The 26,923-nt window shown below is 39.9% G+C and overlaps 1 long non-coding RNA gene across 1 annotated transcript; it reads left to right on the top strand.

Moving 5' to 3' along the window:
• The first annotated feature begins 1,524 nt into the window (after positions 1-1,524).
• LOC119744378 lies at positions 1,525-7,531 on the top strand. The gene is made up of 3 exons (XR_005273562.1): positions 1,525-1,546; positions 4,358-4,432; positions 4,961-7,531. It is a non-coding gene; the product is annotated as an uncharacterized LOC119744378 (long non-coding RNA).
• The last annotated feature ends 19,392 nt before the right edge of the window (positions 7,532-26,923 follow it).

Raw genomic sequence — 26,923 nt, 5'->3', positions numbered from 1 at the left:
CCCGTCTTGAACTCGGGTCTGAAAAGTTGGATCACTGTCCTCTTTTCAGATCTGGGGGCAGGAGATCCGTGTTGTTTTGTTTGATGTAGTGTGGTCCCTTGTCTCTGTGTTGAAGTCCGAGAGTTTATTTCCGAAACCCGCGATCTAGCCATTTGGAACACTTGCGCAAAATGTCTGAAATTGTGCGACTGAAAATTCTTATATTTTGGGAGCTTTATTGTCTCCAACAAGTCGAAATTGAGTGGGCGCAGCATGAAAAGAGCAACGAAAAAGCATCGCGTCTTGCTGGAAATGAACTCTTTCTTTGTATGTGTATGTGTTATTTATGTGGAATTTTGAAAGATGTACATTTGTGACTGGTGATTAACATTCTTGTGGTTTTTTTTGCAGTCTTTTTTTTTGATGTCTTTTTGTCCGTGTGTCCTGTGCAGGCCCATGAAGAAGAAGATGAAGGTCTCTGGCGCAGAAGAAGACGACGGGCAGCATTCGTCGATTTAAAAGTTAAGTACTTGTAAATTTCACCCCCTCTTGAACTCGGGTCTGAAAAGTTGGATCACTGTCCTCTTTTCAGATCTGGGGGCAGGACAACCGTGTTGTTTTGTTTGATGTAGTGTGGGCCCTTGTCTCTGTGTTGAAGTCTAAGAGTTTATTTCCGAAACCCGCGATCTAGCCATTTGGAACACTTGTGCAAAATGTCTGAAATTGTGCGACTGAAAATTCTGATATTTTGGGAGCTTTATTGTCTCCAACAAGTCGAAATTGAGTGGGCGCAGCATGAAAAGCGTAACGAAATAGCATCGCGTCTAGCTGGAAGTGAACTCTTTCTTTGCATGTGTATGTGTTATTTATGTATGTGTTGAATTTTGAAAGATGTACATTTGTGACTGGTATTAACATAGCCCTGCCTATATTTGGCAGCCTTTTTTTTCTGTCTTTTTGTCAGTGTGTCCTGTGCAGGTCCATGAGGAAGAATATGAGGGTCGCTGGTGAAGAAGATGACGGGAAGCTTTCGTCGATTTAAAAGTTAAGTAGTTGTAAATTTTACCCCCTCTTGAACTCGGGTCTGAAAAGTTGGATCACTGTCCTCTTTTCAGATCTGGGGGCAGGACAACCGTGTTGTTTTGTTTGATGTAGTGTGGGCCCTTGTCTCTGTGTTGAAGTCTAAGAGTTTATTTCAGAAACCCGCGATCTAGCCATTTGGAACAATTGTGCAAAATGTCTGAAATTGTGCGACTGAAAATTCTGATATTTTGGGAGCTTTATTGTCTCCAACAAGTCGAAATTGAGTGGGCGCAGCATGAAAAGCGTAACGAAATAGCATCGCGTCTAGCTGAAAGTGAACTCTTTCTTTGCATGTTCATGTGTTATTTATGTATGTGTTGAATTTTGAAAGATGTACATTTGTGACTGGTATTAACATTGTTCTTGCCTATTTTAGGCAGTCTTTTTTTCTGTCTTTTTGTCCGTGTGTCCTGTGCAGGTCCATGATGAAGAAGATGAGGGTCGCTGGTGAAGAAGATGACAGGCAGCTTTCGTCGATTTAAAAGTTAAGTAGTTGTAAATTTTACCCCGTCTTGAACTCGGGTCTGAAAAGTTGGATCACTGTCCTCTTTTCAGATCTGGGGGCAGGACAACCGTGTTGTTTTGTTTGATGTAGTGTGGGCCCTTGTCTTTGTGTTGAGGTCTAAGAGTTTATTTCCGAAACCCGCGATCTAGCCATTTGGAACACTTGCGCAAAATATCTGAAATTGTGCGACTGAAAATTCTTATATTTTGGGAGCTTTATTGTCTCCAACAAGTCAAAATTGAGTGGGCGCAGCATGAAAAGCGTAACGAAGTAGCATCGCGTCTGGCTGGAAGTGAACTCTTTCTTTGCATGTGTATGTGTTATTTATGTATGTGTTGAATTTTGAAAGATGTACATTTGTGACTGGTATTAACATTGTTCTTGCCTATTTTAGGCAGTCTTTTTTCTGTCTTTTTGTCCGTGTGTCCTGTGCAGGTCCATGATGAAGAAGATGAGGGTCGCTGGTGAAGAAGATGACGGGCAGCTTTCGTCGATTTAAAAGTTAAGTAGTTGTAAATTTTACCCCGTCTTGAACTCGGGTCTGAAAAGTTGGATCACTGCTCTCTTTTCAAATCTGTGGGCCGGACAACCGTGTTGTTTTGTTTGATGTAGTGTGTGCCCTTGTCTCTGTGTTGAAGTCTAAGAGTTTATTTCCGAAACCCACGATCTAGCCATTTGGAACACTTGTGCAAAATGTCTGAAATTGTGCGACTGAAAATTCTTATATTTTGGGAGCTTTATTGTCTCAAACAAGTCGAAATTGAGTGGGCGCAGCATGAAAAGCGTAACGAAATAGCATCGCGTCTGGCTGGAAGTGAGCTCTTTCTTTGCATGTGTATGTGTTATTTATGTATGTGTTGAATTTTGAAAGATGTACATTTGTGACTGGTATTAACATTGTTCTTGCCTATTTTAGGCAGTCTTTTTTCTGTCTTTTTGTCCGTGTGTCCTGTGCAGGTCCATGAGGAAGAAGATGAGGGTCGCTGGTGAAGAAGATGACGGGCAGCATTCGTCGATTTAAAAGTTAAGTGGTTGTAAGTTTTACCCCCTCTTGAACTCGGGTCTGAAAAGTTGGATCACTGTCCTCTTTTCAGATCTGGGGGCAGGAAAACCGCGTTGTTTTGTTTGATGTAGTGTGGGCCCTTGTCTCTGTGTTGAAGTCCAAGAGTTTATTTCCGAAACCCGCGATCTAGCCATTTGGAACACTTGTGCAAAATGTCTGAAATTGTGCGAGTGAAAATTCTTATATTTTGGGAGCTTTATTGTCTCCAACAAGTCGAAATTGAGTAGATGCAGCATGAAAAGCATAACTCTTTTGTTGATAATAGCCTTAACATGTATGGAATGTAATGTTTTGTGTTAAAAAGACCTCATTAGCTAGAAACACTGATCTCACAGTTTTCTTAACCAGTTTGCGCTGGATAACGTGTATATCTGCAAAGGTTTTGCAGTATTTGGAACGGATGACAGATAAACACACACACAGTGGCGTAGCCACCGGGGGGGGGGGGGGCGTGGGGGGGCAACCGCCCCCCCCATGAAACCTTGTCGCCCCCCCAGTCGCCCCCCCCCCCCCACTGAGATTTTGAGTTTCTAAAAAAATTATCATTGATCTACATGACGCCATTGGCCCTATTATGTACTACAATGTATCTTTTGCTTAGAAAATATTGGTTAAAGTGGTCAGAAATTGCCTCAGATAGCACCACAGAGCATTTAGAATCCAAAATATTTCGGGGCCCTTAAACGGGCCCGAACCCCACGCCTATAGCTCAGAATTCTGGTAGCTGATTCAATGACTCCAACCTCGAAAACAATGTTCACTAAATTTTCTTATGCCTTTAGCTGAGAAAACCTCGAAAATTATGTTTAAATTATTATCTTTTGTGCTAAGATAATTATTGGTTAAAGTGGTAAGAAATTGCCTCAGATCACACCACAGAGCATGGAAAATCCAATTTTTTTCGGGGCCCTTAAGCGGGCCCCGAACCCCACGCCAATAGCTCAGAATACCAATAGCTGATTCAATGTCTCCAACCTCGAAAACGATGTTCAAATGATTATCTTTTGCCAAAAAAATATTAGTTAAAGCACGGAGGAACGTTGTAAGAAATTGCTTCAAATCACATCACAGAACATCTAGAATCCAATTTTTTTTTCGGGGCCCTTAAGCAGGCCCCGAACCCCACGCCGTAAGGGCTTCGCGCTTCGCGCTTGCATCAGTTATGATCAAGGTATGTCCCCCCCCCCACTTTTGAGAAGCAATTGACGCCCCTGCTTGATGCCCCCCCATGAAAAAATCCTGGCTACGCCACTGCACACACACACACACAAATATCCATCAGCGACCCGCTTGCAGCAAGCGAGGCTGGAAACATGAGTGTGCTGCCCCATGAGTGTGCTGTTTCCAGGGCCTCGTTCCATTCTGGTCAAAATAATCCCGGCGTGAACTGGTTAAGAGTCCTCTCGGAGTGAAGGTACTGCATTTTTCAAACATCATTTGTAACAGTTGAACAAAGAAATTAACTGGAGCAGGGTTTGAACCCCTGACCTCTGGACTGCCATTCCAGTGCCCTACCAACTGAGCTGTGTTGGCGGTTCCCCATTTTGTCAATGTCTTTGTTCAAGGGGTGCTAGTCTAAACCTTTATATGCCATGTAGCCATGGATCACGCCCAAAGTCACGATGCTAGCAACATAAGGAATGCTGCAAACCTGGGAAATAGCAAACGGGATCTCTCATAGAGGATACGGCTTTTTATTACAAATAACATTCCTTTTTTTCATGCAGGTTATTCCAAAGCCACGTGTGCCGATTGTTCATTTCAGTCTGGCTGCACCACCTTTTATCATCTGTGTCAAAATGGTAGGTATTTTATTTCTTTAAAAACGCTCTGCAGAAAAATTGTCGATTTCTGTCCACAATTAAATTTGCTTTGTACATTTTTGTATTGTCAGACCCCCTAAGGCTACGTGGTCCTTTTTCTACGCATTTACCTTGAATTTGTGTGTGACAACGCGCGCGTATGCAAGCGCTACCTGCGCAGATAATGGAGGGTCGAGGATACACTACCATATACATAATCTGACATTGTTACTAATTACCATTTTCCCCAAATCAAACTGAATGAGGAATTTCATGATTACCTTAATTTGTACATGTTTTGTGTAAACTAGAAAAGTATAATTTCTAGAGAATTCCATTTCCAATTTAAACCAATAACAAAAAAAATAGATTCTCATCACTACGAGACCTGAAATGACAGTTACATTTTGAGCCCCTACTTTACTCTACAGTTTTAGCATTGAACATATGCAGCTGCTGCTATCTACATTTTTCAGTATAATAACGCTTAAACATGAAATAACTTTGTAATTTTCTTTTGACAATCAGGACCTTACTGGTGGCAGTTTTGAGAGCAACTTGGCTTCTCTAAACCTCGTTGAGGAAAAAGATTACATCTTCTTCAGCTGACACTGACATTGGTGAAGTGAGACTCAATATTTAAAAGTTTATTGCATTTTTAAACAATATTTTTTGAAAACCATTTTCCATGGCCAATTATCACAAATTCACTACAATTGTTGAAGCTCTTAAGACCCTAGACATCCACTACCACGACGACCTTTTCTTGATTACATTAGATTTTGAAAGCTTACATACCAACATTATATTGCATTTTATTGTTTTATTTTGCATTTGTCACAAATTAATATAATGCTAATGCAACAGTTTATTTTCTACAACAATAACTAAACTTAATAGAATGCTAATACATGTACAACACTTTGATCAATTAAACATAAATGGTGACAGATGTGGGAACCAGGAAAAAAGCCTAAGCTTATACAGAGCCTGTCCCGTTTGTGAATAACTTATGAAATAAACAATAATTAAAGCTATAAATTAAATCAGTGATCAATAAATTAATTAATTAATTACTTGGCATAATAGTAGAAAAACTGAAGGAAATTGAAATATACTGATTTACAATATAACATTTGATTTTAATGGAATGTGACTGATACAGATGTGAATTATGGATGCATGTCTTATATAATACCGGAAATAAGTAGATTTTTTAGATATCTTTTGAATTTATGCACAGTCCAGAAGAAGGGTATAGGTGTAAGCTGATTCCAGAGAAGGGGGCCTTGGTGTCTAACTGTTTTCATGAATGATGCAGTCCTAGCCTTACCAATGTGAATTGTGTGTGTGTTATGTAAATTGACATCTAAATTCCTCACAAACATGGACCTGATATTTGTAGGTAGTAGGTTACCTTCGAATTTCAACATTAGGATTCCTAGATGGTATTTGTACAGTTCAAAAATATTTAGTGTTTTTTTATTGTTTAAAAAGGGGCGCAGAGTGTTCTCTGGAACCGCAATTTGTGATGACTCTCATCAGCTTCTTCTGTACTATTTATAATTTATTCAAATAAGTACTATGAGTATTTCCCCATGCTAGAATGCACCACAAGATATCTATAACACACTTCTCAAACTTGCCACCTTGCTGGAATACCCTCCAGAATTTCACACATATTTCAAAGAACTACATACATTCACCAGCAATTACAGCAACTTCAAAATAGGTAATCACATCTTCAAACAGAATCTGGCGATACAAATGGGATCATACCACTCAGCACAACTCTCAAACCTCATATTAGCTCACAGAGAATACAACTTCCATAATCATCACAAATATCCAAACATTTTTATATTTCAAAGATACATGGACGACGGCTTCATCATCATGTGAAACACCAAAGAGTTCAACCGTACACATCTCATCAAACTACTCGCCCACATCTATCCAAAATCCATACTAATCACAGTATACTTCTCAGACCTATGCATTTCCATCAACCACCATACATTACAATACGATAAATTACATTTTTTACCACAAACCATTCCAAAATTTCACATACGTACACTCTACTTCCAATCACAATACTAACATTTTTTCAAGCATCATTAAAGGCGAATGTCACAGAAATAACACACACAGTGCACTCACTCTTGTTTTACTATACTCCCGAGAACAATGCTTTGTATTTCCCTTTGTCCCTGTTTAATACTCTCCCATAGACTAAGCACACAAACCTACAACACAATTGAAGAGGCAAGAATGGCTCGACTATTAGACTGTTCAGCCTTCTGCAATTCTACATGTTATTTTTGTAAATAAATAGTTTCTTTTGTTTCAACAGTACATTAAATATAATGTAAATAGCCAACACAATTTTTCTCTCGCCTAAATCCCACCCAGAAAGCTTCATAACAACAATTTGAGTTCAAACCGATAACCTCAACGATCACTTTCACCTTAAGAATCCTCTTCCATAAGAACCATCCTGAAATCTAGGTATACCACCAATAGCCCCTAATATAGAAAAATAAAACAAAAATCAAGTGAATTTTTTTTTAATTGTTGATTTATCGCAACACTTTTATATAAACATTAATAATATTAACTCAAACAGTCCTCTATCCTTCAAATTTGTTTGACATGATATTTCACACATGGATATAGAGTTAGGATTACGATTAATGCAATCCTTGGAAATGCACCAATCTGTCCCATTTAGCCCTATTTTCAATTTTCATTCTGCCGTTTTTAAGTGTATTTTAGTGTTTTTCTGTTTTTTTTATGCTGATACAAATTTCCATATTAAAGAGCGAAAGTGTGATGTCATATCAGACAGAAACCACAATGTTGCAATTGGTGTTGTACAAAAAGTTGCCAGAAATTTGGATATCTCGTTGTCGCAATTTTTCTTTAGTAATTCGTTGTTATGTCAATACATGGCAGTAAGCCAATGAACAAACCTTTCTCACAAATATTTCAATAAAACAATTTAGGTTCAGAATTTCTACAGAATAACAGCTAATGAGAACAGTGTCTCCCTGAAATGACATCAAAGAAACAGCGCCCTTAGTTATCCACAAGGCATGATTTATGAATGTTCCATTCCACTCGGCTTCGCCTCTCTTCTAAAAAATATCCTCCTGGCCAAGATCGTCAGTCTCCTCCATAATTCCCTTCTAAAAATATCCTCCCAGCCAAGATGGCTAGTCTTCTCCATAATTCCCTTCTATATCTTAGCCAAGACAGTTATTCTCCTCCATATTCCCTTCTGAAAAAAATATCCTCTTATGGCCAAGATGGTTGGTCTCCTCCATAATTCCTTTCTAAAAAAAAATATCTTCCATGCCAAGATGGTTAGTCTCCTCCATAATTCCCTTCTAAAAAATATCCTCCTAGCCAAGATGGTTCGTCTCCTCAACTATTCTCCTCGATATTTCTCTCTTAAATAATCAATAAAAAAAGAGTTGATAAATTATTAATACCTCGATATACAAATACTTTTGCAACGAACGAGTCAAAAAAGCGGGACCCAAACCCCCCCAAAAATATATTTCATATTTAAAAAAAATATGTAGCACCAAAAAGAATGACTGGAAAGCCAATTTCATAAACTACTTTCAGATGAAAAACATCTGAAATTGCTCAATCTGTAAATCTCACCATTTAAACGCAATGACCCTAGTACCACTTTCGCCCAACAAATTACGATTTCGAGAATCGTCGTCACAATTGTCTTCCAACATCACCAGCGATAAAACCTCAGTTTAAAAGTTAAAAATATTAAACAAAGTCCGTTTGAAGGCCCGTCTTTACAAAAAAAAGTTGATTTTATAAGTCATATTGTTTGCCTAAGCAGGGTTGTTAATAAAGATATTGTGTATTACAGTTGTTGACAGCTGTTGAAACAAGTATTATGTGTCATTTTCTTTGTTGTTCCAAACAGTCAGAATACACAATAAATTGATTGCTTTTTGGGGACGAAACAGGTTTTAGGGTCAGTGCGTTTAAATGGTGATATTCTATTAAATGACTTGCTCCAACGCCTCCTGCATTAACTCGGCAATTGAGATTTTTCATCCATATAATGCATGTTTGTTTCCAATCTGTGTTCACCGCATAATAGTTTACCCGCTGCTATGTACATCAGATTCGAACCAGCCAACCAATCCCGTTAGCTCGGTGGTCGAGTGGTGAGACATCTGTACAAGAAAGCAGGAGGTCGTGGGTTCGAGTCCCACCCGAGTGATTTTTCCAACTTTCACTCGGGAGGTAACACACTGAGTACATAGGGTTTGAACGTCGGTGAAGGGCAAAGCCTGATTTGATTTAATCTGTGTTCAATGGGTAGCTTTGCCACAATGTTGAGATTTCAAGCATTAATTTAATTTTGTTGATTGCAACATTGGCTTGTTGAAATACTGAAACCAGTTGCACTCTCTCAATGAATGTTGTCATTTTTTCCAAGCAGGTTATTCCTATAAGCTATACACTCTAAATATCAGATTGGTTGAAATATACAATATTGGTTCCTAGGTATTCCCAGCATTCATTTTAGTCAAGCTGCACCATCTGTTTCACCTCTCTCGTTCCTTTCCATGCGGAGTATGTGTTTGGTATTACATGTATAGGAAAGTATAAAAAGGAAATGAAAGTATAAATGGAAAGTGCGATTTTATCATTTTTGTTTAACCCCCTTTTTATATATAAATAGGGTACAAAAAGAAAACATGACCTGGTATCCTTGCAAGTTCAGAAAAGCTAGAGAGAAAAATGACATGGGTCAAATTTAGAAAATAATGTATTGTATTCTGCAATCCACCACAAGCATGCTATTTGATCATATTTTACTTCTAAGAAAATAAAAGTTGAACCACAATTCAGCATCTGCTTTATTTGTTCGCAATTCATCATTGATATTTGTTATCTTCCAAAATCAAAGTATATAAATCTGTTTCTTCAAAAGTTCAGTGTTATGTGTCACCGCCAGTGATGGAGTTGAAGGGGAAATGTGCAATAATTTAATTGACACATTGAACATTTGAAGAAGTAACTACAAACAGCATTACTAAAATGAAAGTCCTGTCACTTAGCATAACGTGGCAATGTTACTCATTGTGACTTTTGTCCCTAATTAAAATGATAAACTAAACTTGTACATGTTTTGTGCACATTAGAAAAATTTAATTTCTAGACTAATTCCACGGTGCAGACCAATAACCCAAACAACAGATTCTAATTACGACAAGACCTAAAATAAAATTAATCTTTTGAGCACCTACTTTACTTTATAGTTCTTTCAGTAAACATTTAATACTCGTCCATACAGTCTACATTTTGCAATCTTTAACAGATTAAGTCTTCTTCAACTGACATTCTTGTTGTCTCTATAATTACTGCAAAAATTGATAATGCACCACAGTTTTATATTATATAAATATACAATGACATTATCAAAAGCAAATGGTTGGACATGAAGCTTAAAAAAATATGGAGATTTATACTTGATATACTCATTAGACAGAAATGCAGTGAACATTTAGTACTGGAAGATCAAAGAATGGGAGGTTTGCGTTAAGGAAGCATCATGTGTAAAGTGGATAAGAAAACCACTATGATGTGAAAAAGGAGCAATGTACCCTCGTGGCCGGTTCGAAAATGCTGGAAAAACCAAGAAAAACAAAATTGTTCAAGTAGTCTGGTTCCCAGACTCCACTACAGATGAAAAGGATAAAAAAAATGCCGGAAATTGTAAGGTAAGGGAACCAGTCTAGCTTGCCTGCACCCGTTCATGAACATGGAACCAATAGCAAACAAAATTTGGACTGAAAAAAAAAATGGTTAATTGGGTTAGGTTTTTCCAACGGTGGTCGGCCGACCACCGAAGTTGGAAATGTATACAAAAGTACCATTTGAAATGACTTCACACCAGATGCCCTAAATTTACAGTATGCTTTAGACTGTCATTTATTACCAACATCCTATTAAGGTATTTCGTAACAACTTGGTAGTTTTATTTCTCGATGTTTGCAAATGTTGTATTTCCCTTTAACAGGGTGAGTGAGTGATATGATGGCTCCACACATGATTTGTTTTCTCATGAACACGCATGCTGGAATTTGCATCCTTGTGGAGTCATTTCTTTGTTCTCGTGTACTAAAGTTTTCAAGCTTGAAGGTGTACCTGCAAAATGCGCCTCTTTTAACCACAATTAATTTCCTGGGTTGAAATTCGGACTTAATAACCCTTACATAAAATACTTCAATTTGCGATTGGAAATTCCTAGTTTTTGAGCAAAAACCATTTATCTATTTCGTGATAACTTTTTGGAGATTCACCTATAGAAATTGCTCTGTGGAGACGTATACAATCTTTTGTGCACATGTCTCGACAGGGTACCGTGTACCAGATCAAACATATGTGTGAAGTTTAATGCGTTTATCAAACGTAGGCACGATCCTTACACACTGGATATCATCCCCCCATATTTTAAGTGGCTGCCACGATTAATTCTAAAGGGGGTGAGTTCAGTGCAATTATGGCTTCCCTTTTTCCATGAATGTAAATGTACATGTTAGGTTTCATAATTTATGACAGTTGGGCACAATTTTTCCACGGTGGCCTTATGAGTGTCCCGCCCCCACTTTTAAAAGACATACCACGTCTCTAAAAGGGTGAGTTAATGATGGCTTCATCAGTACCTGATTTTTGTTTGTTCTCATGTTCTCATGTTCTGCATGAAGTTTAATTCATTTAGAAAGTGTAGGCACACATTTTTTTTCACGGTGGGCAAAAAGAGTCAACCCCCCCCCCCCCCACTCCCCATTTAAAAAGAAGTGACTGCTATGCCTCTTTCAGGGACAAATTATCTCATGAATATACGTCTGCGTAAAGTTTCACGCAATATGAATACAATAAGTCCACATTTCATCAGTATTTCTGTCACATATCCGCTGGACTATGAGTGGTGATATTAATCTTACTTATACAGGACAAACGTTCACACAAAAAGTTTGTTCAAAAAAAAATACGGGAAAATGTGGAATCAGTCTTGGGTAGGTTGACGCACTTCGGGTCGTCGTCGTTTTCGCACACGGAGTGAAACTTGAAATGGGCGCCGCCGATTTTTATTTCAGAGGCCGTCGTGTGGCTGTTACATGAATCGTGTCTCTGCCCTCTGCTGTCAGTTCCTCCTCCCTGCACGTTGTTACCGCCAGAAACAGAGGGATTGTGTTTCAGTGCGATACTTCGTTGATCCGTCCTTTACTACATGTCAAAGTCAGCTGCACAAAACAGCCGTGAGTGCGCAATGTTGTTTACTATGGCTGTTGCACGTGGAGTTAGCTGCATTGAAATACATAACACTACTTAGTTTCAGTGGCGGTTGTTGAAAGAAAAAGACGATAACCACACACGTTGGAGCTGTTTGCTTGGAAGTTCAAAGGGGCTTCTTCCTCAACTTTTTCAAGTAAGTATCTATAGAAGGGAACTTCTTCGTGGACGAGTACGACACTGACAATTTGTCGTAAAAAAATCGTTTGCATCAAAACAGGAGGTGGTGTCCGGAAATTGGGCAATAGGCCTTCGTGCGTGACACTAGCCCCATTAATGTGGCCTATTTACGGGACTGCCTCCGTAAACATAGGCCACATGCACATCCACATGTACAAAAACATGTCGCACTTTGCCAAATTTTGATTTTCACATTTAGGCTTAATTTGTAGGGGTTTTTTGCTTTAGAAGCATACTCACCCTCTTTATAGGCTAATCAGACAGTGCTGCCTTTTTCAGTTGTCTATTTTTCGTGAAATTTCCAGATTCATTTGCACACGTTTGCGTATCAAAATTTCAACATGAAATTTCACAAAAATTAGCCATCTGAAAAAGGCAGCACTTTCTGATTAGCCTATAAAGAGGGTGAGTATGCTTCTTCAGCAAAAAAAAAACCCTACAAACTAAGCCTAAATGTGAAAATCAAAATTTGGCAAAGTGCGACACGTTTTTGTACATGTGGATGTGTGGCCTATGTTCACGGAGGCGGCAGTCCAGTAAATAGGCCACATTTATGGGGCTAGTGTGACACTAGCTGGAGCGCTAAATTTTAACATTTTTTACTTGTGTATTCCCCATATACTAGTATTAGGTCAGTTCATCTCTGTTTTGGGTAATTCTTTTCACTCTGTGGTTTATCAAAAGTACTATTAAGCTGCATAAAACACTCTTTCTTTCATATCTGCAGTGCTGCACCCTTTAGTTCGACTATCGCGTGTCGAAGCGCCCACAGGTATAGGACTACGGTCATGACGGTCAACTACGTCAACCACGGAGGAAGCCTTTCTTCACGGATCAAAAATGATCTGGCGCTATTTCAGAAGGCAGAAATCCGTTCGTTTCGGCATTGTCGCCATCTTTATTTTGTTCTGTGTGACTTTGCCGTCATTACTTCTCTCACAAAAATAAATCTGAAAAGACTGTTGCAACCTGACGCTACTCAGCGGTTGTGATCAAAGTAGCTATGGAGAGTCAAGACAATGGATTTCCTAACATAATTGGAAATTGTTTTTTCAGTCCCGGATTCATGTGGGGGGGGGGGGCAGCTCTGTCAAAAAAAAATTCATACAAAATCGCCAGCTCTGTCACAAAAAAAATTCATACAAATTCCAAAAAAATTAGTTGACCCCCCCCCCCCTGCTGTAACACCCCAAAACAATTATACTGGTATAATGTCTGCCTGTTCAAAATACGGTACACATTCTGTAATGTAGTGTTAATAACCGTCGAATTTGAACAGCGCCCCCTATTGAAATATGGTACCAGCCCCCCCCCCCCGCCAGATTTTTTTTGCTGATGACCCCCCCCCCCCATGGAAAATTCCTGGATCTGCCCCTGACCTTGGTTTCAGGTTTTTTTTCACAGGTGACCATCCCTAACAGGGAGCTTCATGGCTGATAATTATTCCCTATAAGTTCCACTTATTTTTTTTTTTTTATGGGGGGGGGGAGGGCTGCTTAAGCTTTCTCACAAACTTTGTAAATAAGTTTTCGGTTCTGGGACTACAGTTCATTCTGTTGGATTTAATTCACTGCAGTTACTCTTCAAACACCAATTTCCCAAGATGACACTTCCCAACAAAACTTTCAATTTGACTTTAGATTTTGACTTTTAACTTTTACAAGAAAATCTACCATTTTTTTAAAGCCTAATTAATGGGGTTGGATTTTCTTATTCTGTGTCTCATGCACTTGCATTTCTTAGGAATTGCCGTATTTTCAACCAATTTACCCCTTCACATTACTCTTCCCCAAACCCCAACACACAAAGGACCTACATGATCGGGTAAATCAAGTTGTCGGGAAATAACTGCTTTGAAATGTAACATGTGGCTTTAGTTGCACTATATAGGTTATCACATTGAGTGACTGTATATATAGAATGTGTATACCTGGAACGTGGCGGCGCCCTTCCTCATGAGCAGCTACATCCCGTCTTCACATTTTTTACAGCGGAGCCTCGAATCTTTCCCTTATACGATCTTTGATTGTTCTCATCGTGGTCGTTTGCAATTTCTGGAAGGATGGAACATCAGACAGATTTGGAGTAAAAAAAAACCCGAAAAACACCCCTATTTATTATAACAAACTAAACAAAAACGAAAGATAAAACAACCCCTACAAACCAAGTGCTTAAATCACGATTTAAATCGGTGATTTCTTTAAATAGGCCTCAATGTGATTTAAATAATAAAAAAAATCCCCGGCCCTATAGGCTATATCTGATTACAATTAATTTCTCCGTCCTCACTTCTGTGACGTCACAAACTTTGAAGGGGCATAACTTTGCCGAAATGACAATCTGCTCACCTGTGATTGTGTTTAAGGGGGGTTAACTGATATTTTGTGAATAACAGACGGTTTGTTATTCGCAAAATATCAGTTAACCTCCCTCAAACACAAATCACAGGTGGGCAAATTAATTGTCATTTTTTTCTAACAATTTGAGAGAAAAGCTTGAGTTTTTATTCATCGGCATCGTGGAAGTTTGCAATTTCTGGAAGGAAGGAACATCAGGCAGATAGGCCTATGGAGGGAAAAAAGCTTGACATTTTAACAGGTCTTGAAGGGTTTTTAAACCCAACATTGTTTTAAACCCTACATAAAAAAATGAACACAGCCATAACTGATGCACAGAGACATCAGGGTCCATGCTGTGAAATTTAAAATAAAGAGTGCCCTTCTTTTGTTAACATTTTCCTTTTTCTGAAAAAGTGCCTTTTAAAAACAAATGGTGCCCTTTTCGTGACAGCGACCTTTACGTGTGCCTTTTTTCGCCCTGAATAGCGCCATGTATATTGTCTGTTAGTGTGTTTACTCTTCGGTTTTGAGCGTCGCCCCCGTCGACAGATGGTACCAGCCCCCTCCCCCCCGCCCCCTTTGATTTACGGAGGCCAAGTGTCCGGAGAGAGAAAACGTGTCACATTTCAGCACGGATGTGCAAGTACCCTTTTCAAGTACCCCCCCCCCTCCCCCCGCCAATCAAAATTTTATTATTCAATTTCAAACGCTTTTAACAAAACTCAGTTTTAAAGTTTGGTCACCCTCTTTAATCACCAGGTCGAGAGTATGCGTCATTACAGATCATTTTCGTCTAACCTCCCGATTTTAAGCGTTCAGTGAATTTGTCTATATAAATTAATTCAACGAAATTCATTTCTGAATAAATGAATACTCCGGGACAAAACGTGTGCTCATTGTTTGCATTTGCTTCTTTTATTTGAACTGAATTTGTTGTCGGACGAAATTAAACATTGGAAGTGCATGCGCTTAATCGATGTTGTTGGACGAATGTAGGTTTTCCAGGCTATTTTGAAACATTTTTATTCAAATTCAACAACTTTAATATTTCGTCCACAAAAGTTTTCACACGCTTTTATCATGGAGGAACATATGCTTTTATCAAGACCAATTTGGTCATTTTAAAGCAAATTCAAACAATGAGCACGTTTTCGTCCCCGGCAGTATTGAATTTCGTCTCGTCTATGCCATACCATGTTATTCAGAACTCGAATTCCTCTAATTGATTTAAATTATATGAGGCGAATTCGATCTCTGATTGATGCCATTCGGCAACATCTTATTTTAGACGAATTTGATCTGAAGTGACGAATATTCTCGACCCAGTGGCTAATGAGGGTGGACTGGAATGCTCAGCTGTTTCGGCCGTGCATAGGCCTACTGATTGTCTACGTTTGGCGAGATCTCCACTTGCAGATGTTTAAAGCAGTCACGTCTTGTTTTGTTTCTTTTTGTGTATTGTTCGCTTAGCACAATACACGGTATGTCAACTGCGTGACTACACACGTGTACAGGTGATACTATGAATAATAAGCAAGTGCACTTTCTTTCCCAGCCCGTACAACTTGATGCCGGATAGCGTTTCCTGCCGAGACCTACCCCGAGTTTTACCGCCATTCGGTTGTATGCAAGTATTTTTATCTTCATTTGGATATAAATATTACTTCTCTCTTTCATTCTAACCCGTTAGATGTTGGATCGTAATGGTGAGTTTTCGGCCTATTGCTTTTGTTGATTTATTTGTTGTTTGACGAACAGCCTGAGGCGAACGTTACACGAAAAAGCGGCAAACGCCATCTTGGATTTGAATATGAAATCGATCATCAACACATGTATTTATCCCTTGGACCTCTTGGAAGGATTTCACGGTCATCGGAGTCCTCATAGTGAATGGTGTATGAAGGATATATAACTTCTAACATCACCGACGCACATTTAGTATATGAAAAAAACAAAAAAAAAAACAGTCCCCAACAATTAAAGTTTATGTAAGTATTAAAAGTTAGTGTAATTGGAGTCAAATAATCGCTCGGCCAAGAAAGTAGGCCTACGTGTTTGGTTGTGTACAACGTCTTTGGAAAGTTGCGTTCAGTTTCAGAGAACACATTTCAACAAAAAAAGGTGGCGTCAAATTTGAAAAAAAAAGGTGGCGTCAGGATGCAACAGTCTTTCCTTTGGAAAGAATGTAGAATCCCGATGCCACTTCTTCGGTTGAAACGAAATATGTGGAAAGTTGAGTGCATTTTCAAAGTAATTTCTTATAGAATTAACAATGTTTCTCAGTATCAGATTCATGTCCTTTCAACATTTTTGCAATGACTGACCTTCAGTCATTTCAGTAATGTACGACGAAAGAAAAGTGACGTGAGGATGCAACATTCTTTACTTTTTGCGTTTGATGTCTCATTCAAAAGTGAAAGCACCATCGATTTTCCAAAGGAAAATCATTCAAAAAGAGCAGGGGCAAAAAGCTCCGCCTCCATGTAAAAACTACAAACAACCATGGAGCTATAAAAGCTCCATGAAACAACCTAGCAGCCTCAATCCTCCAAAATCATCTGTTCATTCTTGAATGTGGCCCTTTTGAGGGGTGACCACTGCTTCAATGAATCCTGCAAATTCTTATGTCTGGGTCGAAATGTACGTACGGCTGAGCACAAACAATACAAGGTCCGGCTCAAGACGTCCTTGACAAAGTGTATCCTTCAAAATAAGCAACACATTTTGTCTCGCATCAATCCTGCAAAATCCTTAATTATGCAAAGAGGAGTTTTGTGGATTTAGGAATAGGGTTAGAAACATAAACTGATGACAAGAAAATTACTTTTACCGGTAGCGGACCGTGGCTTTTGCCTTGCCTTGACATGCTGTCGTCGGTGGGTGGTGGGGGGGGGGGGGGTTCAAGGACGCGTCATATCCATACTGAACTTCAGAAAACCTAAAACCACCATTTTTGTGCTGTCCAAATAATTGTAGCAGTTTCATGTGTGTGTCTGTTCACAGATACGTGACCTGTAATCGGTTTGATCTCCGATCACCTTTCTTTTTTGGTTTCGGGTTACTTTTTCAAAGAATGAAGAGGTACAATGGAAACACATTCTTGAAAGTGGTCCTGAAATTTAATTTTAAAAAGAAAAAAACGTAAAATATGTTCTTGTTTCTATTTCGTTTAATTTCATTTTTTGGTACGAAAATAGGAAGATACCAGATAATTTCCTTTATCCCCAACATTATAGCGGGGAGGGGATGGAACTGCAAAGTTACTTTGTTTGATTTTTGTAGTTTACGAGCATAATTACATTTGCGTCCAAACTCGGATTGGTATACTTTTGATCGCTGCAGTGGTTATTACCATAAAACGTACGTTTACCGTGTTTTCTCGAAAAAAATAAAAACCAGCAGACTACGTACATTATGGGCTATTTGCACTATGGATTATGTTCAAGCTGGACCGACAAGGGAAAGAATGCTGCAACCTGACGCTGTTTTTTTTCTCCATATATCGTCTCAATGAAGGTCAGTCATTGCAAAAATGATGATAAGACATGAATCTGGGACTGAAAAAAATTTCCAATTTTGTTAGGAAATACTTATAAAATTGTCTTGACTCTCCATAGACTTTGTACACAACTGCCAAATAGCGTCAGGTTGCAACATTCTTTCCCCGACAAAGTTGGGTCATATTTAAATTTTTGGGGATGGCTGGCCCGGTCTTTCGTGTTTTAAATTTTTTTTATATATATCATCTCAATTAAGTTCAGTCATTGTAACAAAAGACATGAATTTGGGACAGAGAAACAGTTCGAATTTGATGCACTCATCACTCCACATAGACTTTGTACATAACCATAGGAGTAACGTCAGGATACTACATTTAATTGTTTCCAGTGCCCATGATAACGGTGTCAACTGAACTAAGCGTCGACGCAGCGATAATTAACGAATAATTTTGACACTGAATTGCTCTTTCTTGTCATAGAGAACTTTTTCTTTTAATTCTGGTCTTCTGGTTTGAAACCCCTTGTTACATAAATGTATCATGTTGCAAGCCGGTAATTGGACCAAAAATTGCCTACGCCAGGCAAATCACGATTTGCATGCCCTCAAATTCTCTAGTTTTAAAGAAACTTGTTGGTCATAAACTTGAGGATTTGTAAACAAGCATGGTGGAAGCCGGGCACACGACTGAGAGCTTGTATTTCTATAACAATTTGACGAATTTGGACCTTGAAAGTGCTCTATTTTGCAATGGAGCGTAGGCATCGTTTTTCAAAATGGCGATGGGCTGCAGTCCTTTTTTTTTAGGGGTGATCCTGGGGTGGCTGGAAGTGAACTCTTTCTTTGCATGTGTATGTGTTATTTATGTATGTGTTGAATTTGAAAGATGTACATTTGTGACTGGTATTAACATAGTCCTGCCTATATTTGGCAGTCTTTTTTTTCTGTCTTTTTGTCCGTGTGTCCTGTGCAGGTCCATGAGGAAGAAGATGAGGGTCGCTGGTGAAGAAGATGACGGGCAGCTTTCGTCGATTTAAAAGTTAAGTAGTTGTAAATTTTACCCCCTCTTGAACTCGGGTCTGAAAAGTTGGATCACTGTCCTCTTTTCAGATCTGGGGGCAGGACAACCGTGTTGTTTTGTTTGATGTAGTGTGGGCCCTTGTCTCTGTGTTGAAGTCTAAGAGTTTATTTCCGAAACCCGCGATCTTGCCATTTGGAACACTTGCGCAAAATGTCTGAAATTGTGCGACTGAAAATTCTTATATTTTGGGAGCTTCATTGTCTCCAACAAGTCGAAATTGTGTGGGCGCAGCATGAAAAGCATAACGAAATAGCATCGCGTCTGGCTGGGGAAGTGAACTCTTTCTTTGCATGTGTATGTGTTATTTATGTATGTGTTGAATTTTGAAAGATGTACATTTGTGACTGGTATTAACATAGTCCTGCCTATATTTGGCAGTCTTTTTTTTCTGTCTTTTGTGTCCGTGTGTCCTGTGCAGGTCCATGAGGAAGAAGATGAGGGTCGCTGGTGAAGAAGATGACGGGCAGCTTTCGTCGATTTAAAGTTAAGTAGTTGTAAATTTACCCCCTCTTGAACTCGGGTCTGAAAAGTTGGATCACTGTCCTCTTTTCAGATCTGGGGGCAGGACAACCGTGTTGTTTTGTTTGATGTAGTGTGGGCCTTTTCTCTGTGTTGAAGTCTAAGAGTTTATTTCCGAAACCCGCGATCTTGCCATTTGGAACACTTGCGCAAAATGTCTGAAATTGTGCGACTGAAAATTCTTCTATTTTGGGAGCTTCATTGTCTCCAACAAGTCGAAATTGAGTGGGCGCAGCATGAAAAGCATAACGAAATAGCATCGCGTCTGGCTGGAAGTGAACTCTTTCTTTGCATGTGTATGTGTTATTATGTATGTGTTGAATTTTGAAAGATGTACATTTGGGACTGGTATTAACATAGTCCTGCCTATATTTGGCAGTCTTTTTTTCTGTCTTTTTGTCCGTGTGTCCTGTGCAGGTCCATGAGGAAGAAGATGAGGGTCGCTGGTGAAGAAGATGACGGGAGCTTTCGTCGATTTAAAAGTTAAGTAGTTGTACATTTTACCCCCTCTTGAACTCGGGTCTGAAAAGTTGGATCACTGTCCTTTTCAGATCTGGGGGCAGGAGAACCGTGTTGTTTTGTTTGATGTAGTGTGGGCCCTTGTCTCTGTGTTGAAGTCTAAGAGTTTATTTCCGAAACCCGCGATCTTGCCATTTGGAACACTTGCGCAAAATGTCTGAAATTGTGCGACTGAAAATTCTTCTATTTTGGGAGCTTCATTGTCTCCAACAAGTCGAAATTGAGTGGGCGCAGCATGAAAAGCATAACGAAATAGCATCGCGTCTGGCTGGAAGTGAACTCTTTCTTTGCATGTGTATGTGTTATTTATGTATGTGTTGAATTTTGAAAGATGTACATTTGGGACTGGTATTAACATAGTCCTGCCTATATTTGGCAGTCTTTTTTTTCTGTCTTTTTGTCCGTGTGTCCTGTGCAGGTCCATGAGGAAGAAGATGAGGGTCGCTGGTGAAGAAGATGACGGGCAGCTTTCGTCGATTTAAAAGTTAAGTAGTTGTAAATTTTACCCCCTCTTGAACTCGGGTCTGAAAAGTTGGATCACTGTCCTCTTTTCAGATCTGGGGGCAGGACAACCGTGTTGTTTTGTTTGATGTAGTGTGGGCCCTTGTCTCTGTGTTGAAGTCTAAGAGTTTATTTCCGAAACCCGCGATCTTGCCATTTGGAACACTTGCGCAAAATGTCTGAAATTGTGCGACTGAAAATTCTTATATTTTGGGAGCTTCATTGTCTCCAACAAGTCGAAATTGTGTGGGCGCAGCATGAAAAGCATAACGAAATAGCATCGCGTCTGGCTGGAAGTGAACTCTTTCTTTGCATGTGTATGTGTTATTTATGTATGTGTTGAATTTTGAAAGATGTACATTTGTGACTGGTATTAACATAGTCCTGCCTATATTTGGCAGTCTTTTTTTCTGTCTTTTTGTCCGTGTGTCCTGTGCAGGTCCATGAGGAAGAAGATGAGGGTCGCTGGTGAAGAAGATGACGGGCAGCTTTCGTCGATTTAAAAGTTAAGTAGTTGTAAATTTTACCCCTCTTGAACTCGGGTCTGAAAAGTTGGATCACTGTCCTCTTTTCAGATCTGGGGGCAGGACAACCGTGTTGTTTTGTTTGATGTAGTGTGGGCCCTTGTCTCTGTGTTGAAGTCTAAGAGTTTATTTCCGAAACCCGCGATCTTGCCATTTGGAACACTTGCGCAAAATGTCTGAAATTGTGCGACTGAAAACTTATATTTTGGGAGCTTCATTGTCTCCAACAAGTCGAAATTGAGTGGGCGCAGCATGAAAAGCATAACGAAAAAATAGCATCGCGTCTGGCTGGAAGTGAACTCTTTCTTTGCATGTATGTGTGTTTTTATGTATGTGTTGAATTTTGAAAGATGTACATTTGTGACTGGTATTAACATAGTCCTGCCTATATTTGGCAGTCTTTTTTTTCTGTCTTTTTGTCCGTGTGTCCTGTGCAGGTCCATGAGGAAGAAGATGAGGGTCGCTGGTGAAGAAGATGACGGGCAGCTTTCGTCGATTTAAAAGTTAAGTAGTTGTACATTTTACCCCCTCTTGAACTCGGGTCTGAAAAGTTGGATCACTGTCCTCTTTTCAGATCTGGGGCAGGACAACCGTGTTGTTTTGTTTGATGTAGTGTGGGCCCTTGTCTCTGTGTTGAAGTCTAAGAGTTTATTTCCGAAACCCGCGATCTTGCCATTTGGAACACTTGCGCAAAATGTCTGAAATTGTGCGACTGAAAATTCTTATATTTTGGGAGCTTCATTGTCTCCAACAAGTCGAAATTGAGTGGGCGCAGCATGAAAAGCATAACGAAATAGCATCGCGTCTGGCTTGAAGTGAACTCTTTCTTTGCATGTGTATGTGTTATTTATGTATGTGTTGAATTTTGAAAGATGTACATTTGTGACTGGTATTAACATAGTCCTGCCTATATTTGGCAGTCTTTTTTTTCTGTCTTTTTGTCCGTGTGTCCTGTGCAGGTCCATGAGGAAGAAGATGAGGGTCGCTGGTGAAGAAGATGACGGGCAGCTTTCGTCGATTTAAAAGTTAAGTAGTTGTAAATTTTACCCCCTCTTGAACTCGGGTCTGAAAAGTTGGATCACTGTCCTCTTTTCAGATCTGGGGGCAGGACAACCGTGTTGTTTTGTTTGATGTAGTGTGGGCCCTTGTCTCTGTGTTGAAGTCTAAGAGTTTATTTCCGAAACCCGCGATCTTGCCATTTGGAACACTTGCGCAAAATGTCTGAAATTGTGCGACTGAAAATTCTTATATTTTGGGAGCTTCATTGTCTCCAACAAGTCGAAATTGAGTGGGCGCAGCATGAAAAGCATAACGAAATAGCATCGCGTCTGGCTGGAAGTGAACTCTTTCTTTGCATGTGTATGTGTTATTTATGTATGTGTTGAATTTTGAAAGATGTACATTTGTGACTGGTATTAACATAGTCCTGCCTATATTTGGCAGTCTTTTTTTTCTGTCTTTTTGTCCGTGTGTCCTGTGCAGGTCCATGAGGAAGAAGATGAGGGGCTGGTGAAGAAGATGACGGGCAGCTTTCGTCGATTTAAAAGTTAAGTAGTTGTAAATTTTACCCCCTCTTGAACTCGGGTCTGAAAAGTTGGATCACTGTCCTCTTTCAGATCTGGGGGCAGGACAACCGTGTTGTTTTGTTTGATGTAGTGTGGGCCCTTGTCTCTGTGTTGAAGTCTAAGAGTTTATTTCCGAAACCCGCGATCTTGCCATTTGAAACACTTGCGCAAAATGTCTGAAATTGTGCGACTGAAAATTCTTATATTTTGGGAGCTTTATTGTCTCCAACAAGTCGAAATTGAGTGGGCGCAGCATGAAAAGCATAACGAAATAGCATCGCGTCTGGCTGGAAGTGAACTCTTTCTTTGCATGTGTATGTGTTTTTTTTATGTGATGAATTTTGAAAGATGTACATTTGTGACTGATATTAACATAGTCCTGCCTATATTTGGCAGTCTTTTTTTTCTGTCTTTTTGTCCGTGTGTCCTGTGCAGGTCCATGAGGAAGAAGATGAGGGTCGCTGGTGAAGAAGATGACGGGCAGCTTTCGTCGATTTAAAAGTTAAGTAGTTGTACATTTTACCCCCTCTTGAACTCGGGTCTGAAAAGTTGGATCACTGTCCTCTTTTCAGATCTGGGGGCAGGACAACCGTGTTGTTTTGTTTGATGTAGTGTGGGCCTTGTCTCTGTGTTGAAGTCTAAGAGTTTATTTCCGAAACCCGCGATCTTGCCATTTGGAACACTTGCGCAAAATGTCTGAAATTGTGCGACTGAAAATTCTTATATTTTGGGAGCTTCATTGTCTCCAACAAGTCGAAATTGAGTGGGCGCAGCATGAAAAGCATAACGAAAATAGCATCGCGTCTGGCTGGAAGTGAACTCTTTCTTTGCATGTGTATGGTTATTTATGTATGTGTTGAATTTTGAAAGATGTACATTTGGGACTGGTATTAACATAGTCCTGCCTATATTTGGCAGTCTTTTTTTTCTGTCTTTTTGTCCGTGTGTCCTGTGCAGGTCCATGAGGAAGAAGATGAGGGTCGCTGGTGAAGAAGATGACGGGCAGCTTTCGTCGATTTAAAAGTTAAGTAGTTGTAAATTTTACCCCCTCTTGAACTCGGGTCTGAAAAGTTGGATCACTGTCCTCTTTTCAGATCTGGGGGCAGGACAACCGTGTTGTTTTGTGATGTAGTGTGGGCCCTTGTCTCTGTGTTGAAGTCTAAGAGTTTATTTCCGAAACCCGCGATCTTGCCATTTGGAACACTTGCGCAAAATGTCTGAAATTGTGCGACTGAAAATTCTTATATTTGGGAGCTTCATTGTCTCCAACAAGTCGAAATTGAGTGGGCGCAGCATGAAAAGCATAACGAAATAGCATCGCGTCTGGCTGGAAGTGAACTCTTTCTTTGCATGTGTATGTGTTATTTATGTATGTGTTGAATTTTGAAAGATGTACATTTGTGACTGGTATTAACATAGTCCTGCCTATATTTGGCAGTCTTTTTTTTCTGTCTTTTTGTGTCCGTGTGTCCTGTGCAGGTCCATGAGGAAGAAGATGAGGGTCGCTGGTGAAGAAGATGACGGGCAGCTTTCGTCGATTTAAAAGTTAAGTAGTTGTACATTTTACCCCCTCTTGAACTCGGGTCTGAAAAGTTGGATCACTGTCCTCTTTTCAGATCTGGGGGCAGGACAACCGTGTTGTTTTGTTTGATGTAGTGTGGGCCCTTGTCTCTGTGTTGAAGTCTAAGAGTTATTTCCGAAACCCGCGATCTTGCCATTTGGAACACTTGCGCAAAATGTCTGAAATTGTGCGACTGAAAATTCTTATATTTTGGGAGCTTCATTGTCTCCAACAAGTCGAAATTGAGTGGGCGCAGCATGAAAAGCATAACGAAATAGCATCGCGTCTGGCTGGAAGTGAACTCTTTCTTTGCATGTGTATGTGTTATTTATGTATGTGTTGAATTTTGAAAGATGTACATTTGTGACTGGTATTAACATAGTCCTGCCTATATTTGGCAGTCTTTTTTTCTGTCTTTTTGTCCGTGTGTCCTGTGCAGGTCCATGAGGAAGAAGATGAGGGTCGCTGGTGAAGAAGATGACGGGCAGCTTTCGTCGATTTAAAAGTTAAGTAGTTGTAAATTTTACCCCCTCTTGAACTCGGGTCTGAAAAGTTGGATCACTGTCCTCTTTTCAGATCTGGGGGCAGGACAACCGTGTTGTTTTGTTTGATGTAGTGTGGGCCCTTGTCTCTGTGTTGAAGTCTAAGAGTTTATTTCCGAAACCCGCGATCTTGCCATTTGGAACACTTGCGCAAAATGTCTGAAATTGTGCGACTGAAAATTCTTATTTTGGGAGCTTCATTGTCTCCAACAAGTCGAAATTGAGTGGGCGCAGCATGAAAAGCATAACGAAATAGCATCGCGTCTGGCTGGAAGTGAACTCTTTCTTTGCATGTGTATGTGTTTTATGTATGTGTTGAATTTTGAAAGATGTACATTTGTGACTGGTATTAACATAGTCCTGCCTATATTTGGCAGTCTTTTTTTTCTGTCTTTTTGTCCGTGTGTCCTGTGCAGGTCCATGAGGAAGAAGATGAGGGTCGCTGGTGAAGAAGATGACGGGCAGCTTTCGTCGATTTAAAAGTTAAGTAGTTGTAAATTTTACCCCCTCTTGAACTCGGGTCTCTGAAAAGTCTGAAAAGTTGGATCACTGTCCTTTTCAGATCTGGGGGCAGGACAACCGTGTTGTTTTGTTTGATGTAGTGTGGGCCCTTGTCTCTGTGTTGAAGTCTAAGAGTTTATTTCCGAAACCCGCGATCTTGCCATTTGGAACACTTGCGCAAAATGTCTGAAATTGTGCGACTGAAAATTCTTATATTTTGGGAGCTTCATTGTCTCCAACAAGTCGAAATTGAGTGGGCGCAGCATGAAAAGCATAACGAAATAGCATCGCGTCTGGCTGGAAGTGAACTCTTTCTTTGCATGTGTATGTGTTTTTTATGTATGTGTTGAATTTGAAAGATGTACATTTGTGACTGGTATTAACATAGTCCTGCCTATATTGGCAGTCTTTTTTTTCTGTCTTTTTGTCCGTGTGTCCTGTGCAGGTCCATGAGGAAGAAGATGAGGGTCGCTGGTGAAGAAGATGACGGGCAGCTTTCGTCGATTTAAAAGTTAAGTAGTTGTAAATTTTACCCCCTCTTGAACTCGGGTCTGAAAAGTTGGATCACTGTCCTCTTTTCAGATCTGGGGGCAGGACAACCGTGTTGTTTTGTTTGATGTAGTGTGGGCCCTTGTCTCTGTGTTGAAGTCTAAGAGTTTATTTCCGAAACCCGCGATCTTGCCATTTGGAACACTTGCGCAAAATGTCTGAAATTGTGCGACTGAAAACTTATATTTTGGGAGCTTCATTGTCTCCAACAAGTCGAAATTGAGTGGGCGCAGCATGAAAAGCATAACGAAATAGCATCGCGTCTGGCTGGAAGTGAACTCTTTCTTTGCATGTGTATGTGTTTTTTGTATGTGTTGAATTTTGAAAGATGTACATTTGTGACTGGTATTAACATAGTCCTGCCTATATTTGGCAGTCTTTTTTTTCTGTCTTTTGTCCGTGTGTCCTGTGCAGGTCCATGAGGAAGAAGATGAGGGTCGCTGGTGAAGAAGATGACGGGCAGCTTTCGTCGATTTAAAAGTTAAGTAGTTGTACATTTTACCCCCTCTTGAACTCGGGTCTGAAAAGTTGGATCACTGTCCTCTTTTCAGATCTGGGGGCAGGACAACCGTGTTGTTTTGTTTGATGTAGTGTGGGCCCTTGTCTCTGTGTTGAAGTCTAAGAGTTTATTTCCGAAACCCGCGATCTTGCCATTTGGAACACTTGCGCAAAATTGTCTGAATTGTGAGACTGAAAATTCTTATATTTTGGGAGCTTCATTGTCCAAACAAAAGTCGAAATTGAGTGGGCGCAGCATGAAAAGCATAACGAAATAGCATCGCGTCTGGCTGAAGTGAACTCTTTCTTTGCATGTGTATGTGTTATTTATGTATGTGTTGAATTTTGAAAGATGTACATTTGGGACTGGTTATTAACATAGTCCTGCCTATATTTGGCAGTCTTTTTTTTCTGTCTTTTTGTCCGTGTGTCCTGTGCAGGTCCATGAGGAAGAAGATGAGGGTCGCTGGTGAAGAAGATGACGGGCAGCTTTCGTCGATTTAAAAGTTAAGTAGTTGTAAATTTACCCCCTCTTGAACTCGGGTCTGAAAAGTTGGATCACTGTCCTCTTTCAGATCTGGGGGCAGGACAACCGTGTTGTTTTGTTTGATGTAGTGTGGGCCCTTGTCTCTGTGTTGAAGTCAAGAGTTTATTTCCGAAACCCGCGATCTTGCCATTTGGAACACTTGCGCAAAATGTCTGAAATTGTGTGACTGAAAATTCTTTATTTGGGAGCTTCATTGTCTCCAACAAGTCGAAATTGAGTGGGC

This window comes from Patiria miniata, unplaced genomic scaffold (genome assembly GCF_015706575.1).
Source record: "Patiria miniata isolate m_02_andy unplaced genomic scaffold, ASM1570657v1 HiC_scaffold_12, whole genome shotgun sequence".
Classification (NCBI taxonomy): Eukaryota; Metazoa; Echinodermata; class Asteroidea; order Valvatida; family Asterinidae; genus Patiria; species Patiria miniata.
Note: the sequence above shows the minus strand (reverse complement) of the source record. Positions and strands in the feature narration are given on the sequence as shown.